This window comes from Solanum lycopersicum, chromosome 3, assembly GCF_036512215.1.
Source record: "Solanum lycopersicum chromosome 3, SLM_r2.1".
Taxonomy (NCBI): domain Eukaryota; kingdom Viridiplantae; phylum Streptophyta; class Magnoliopsida; order Solanales; family Solanaceae; genus Solanum; species Solanum lycopersicum.
Window position 1 is genome coordinate 784,742 of NC_090802.1, and position 2,979 is coordinate 787,720.

Consider the following 2,979-nt stretch of genomic DNA (forward strand, 5'->3'; position numbering starts at 1 on the left):
GTTTTCTGGGCCATTTGGAAGGTCAAACGAGCCCCGGAGCGAGCATACGCCTCATTTTGACGATTTTCGTGTGCTGTTGCACACCATTTTTTGGGTGATCGGGATTCCGATGTCAAAATGCAAAATTTGTTCGTGGACGTCCGTCAAGACGTTGTCTATGCATACGGTTGGCCATCACGGGCTTTCTGGGCCATTTGGAAGGTCAAACGAGCCCCGGAGCGAGCATACGCCTCATTTTGACGATTTTATTTTTTGGGTGATCGGGATTCCGACGTCAAAAAAGCCAAATTTATTCGTGGACGTCCGTCAAGACGTTGTCTATGCATACGGTTGGCCATCACGGGTTTTCTGGGCCATTTGGAAGGTCAAACGAGCCCCGGAGCGAGCATACGCCTCATTTTGACGATTTTCGTGTGCTATTGCACACCATTTTTTGGGTGATCGAGATTCCAACGTCAAAAATGCCAAATTATTTTGTGGACATCATCAAGACGTTGTCTATGCATACGGTTGGCCATCACGGGTTTTCTGGGCCATTTGGAAGGTCAAACGAGCCCCGGAGCGAGCATACGCCTCATTTTGACGATTTTCGTGTGCTATTGCACACCATTTTTTGGGTGATCGGGATTCCGACGTCAAAAATGCCAAATTTGTTCGTGGACGTCCGTCAAGACGTTGTCTATGCATACGGTTGTCCATCACGGGTTTTCTGGGCCATTTGGAAGGTCAAACGAGCCCCGGAGCGAGCATTCGCCTCATTTTGACGATTTTTGTGTGCTATTGCACACCATTTTTTGGGTGATCGGGATTCCGATGTCAAAAATGCCAAATTTGTTCGTGGACGTCCGTCAAGACGTTGTCTATGCATACGGTTGGCCATCACGGGTTTTCTGGGCCATTTGGAAGGTCAAACGAGCCCCGGAGCGAGCATACGCCTCATTTTGACGATTTTCGTGTGCTATTGCACACCATTTTTTGGGTGATCGGGATTCCGACGTCAAAAATGCCAAATTTATTCGTGGACGTCCGTCAAGACGTTGTCTATGCATACGGTTGGCCATCACGGGTTTTCTGGGCCATTTGGAAGGTTAAACGAGCCCCAGAGCGAGCATACGCCTCATTTTGACGATTTTCGTGTGGTATTGCACACCATTTTTTGGGTGATCGGGATTCCGATGTCAAAAATGCCAAATTTGTTCGTGGACGTCCGTCAAGACGTTGTCTGTGCATACGGTTGGCCATCACGGGTTTTCTGGGCCATTTGGAAGGTCAAACGAGCCCCGGAGCGAGCATACGCCTCATTTTGACGATTTTTGTGTGCTATTGCACACCATTTTTTGGGTGATCGGGATTCCGACGTCAAAAATGCCAAATTTGTTCGTGGACGTCCGTCAAGACGTTGTCTATGCATACGGTTGGCCATCACGGGTTTTCTGGGCCATTTGGAAGGTCAAACGAGCCCCGGAGCGAGCATACGACTCATTTTGACGATTTTGATGTGCTATTGCACACCATTTTTTGGGTGATCGGGATTCCGACGTCAAAAATGCCAAATTTGTTCGTGGACGTCCGTCAAGACGTTGTCTATGCATACGGTTGGCCATCATGGGTTTTCTGGGCCATTTGGAAGGTCAAACGAGCCCCGGAGCGAGCATACGCCTCATTTTGACGATTTTCGTGTGCTATTGCACACCATTTTTTGGGTGATCGGGATTCCGACGTCAAAAATCCCAAATTTGTTCATGGACGTCCGTCAAGACGTTGTCTATGCATACGGTTGGCCATCACGGGTTTTCTGGGCCATTTGGAAGGTCAAACGAGCCCCGGAGCGAGCATACGCCTCATTTTGACGATTTTCGTGTGCTATTGCACACCATTTTTTGGGTGATCGGGATTCCGACGTCAAAAATGCCAAATTTGTTTGTGGACGTCCTTCAAGACGTTGTCTATGCATACGGTTGGCCATCACGGGTTTTCTGGGCCATTTGGAAGGTCAAACGTGCCCCGGAGCGAGCATACGCCTTATTTTGACGATTTTTCATGTGCTATTGCACACCATTTTTTGGGTGATCGGGATTCCGACGTCAAAAATGCCAAATTTGTTCGTGGACGTCCGTCAAGACGTTGTCTATACATACGGTAGGCCATCACGGGTTTTCTGGGCCATTTGGAAGGTCAAACGAGCCCCGGAGCGAGCATACGTCTCATTTTGACGATTTTCGTGTGTTATTGCACACCATTTTTTGGGTGATCGAGATTCCGACGTAAAAAATGCCAAATTTGTTCGTGGACATCCGTCAAAACATTGTCTATGCATACGGTTAGCCATCACGGGTTTTCTGGGCTATTTGGAAGGTCAAACGAGCCCCGGAGCGAGCATACGCCTCATTTTGACGATTTTCGTGTGCTATTGCACATCATTTTTTGGGTGATCGGGATTCCGACGTCAAAAATGCCAAATTTATCCCTGGACGTCCGTCAAGATTTTGTCTATGCATACGGTTGGCCATCACGGGTTTTCTGGGCCATTTGGAAGGTCAAACGAGCCCCGGAGCGAGCATACGCCTCATTTTGACGATTTTCATGTGCTATTGCACACCATTGTTTGGGTGATCGGGATTCCGACGTCAAAAATGCCAAATTTGTTCGTGGACGTCCGTCAAGACGTTGTCTATGCATACGGTTGGCCATCACGGGTTTTCTGGGCCATTTGGAAGGTCAAACGAGCCCCGGAGCGAGCATACGCCTCATTTTGACGATTTTCGTGTGCTAATGCACACCATTGTTTGGGTGATCGGGATTCTGACGTCAAAAATGCCAAATTTGTTCGTGGACGTCTGTCAAGACGTTGTCTATGCATACGGTTGGCCATCACGGGTTTTCTGGGCCATTTGGAAGGTCAAACAAGCCCCGGAGCGAGCATACACCTTATTTTGACGATTTTCGTGTGCTATTGCACACCATTTTTTGGGTGATCGG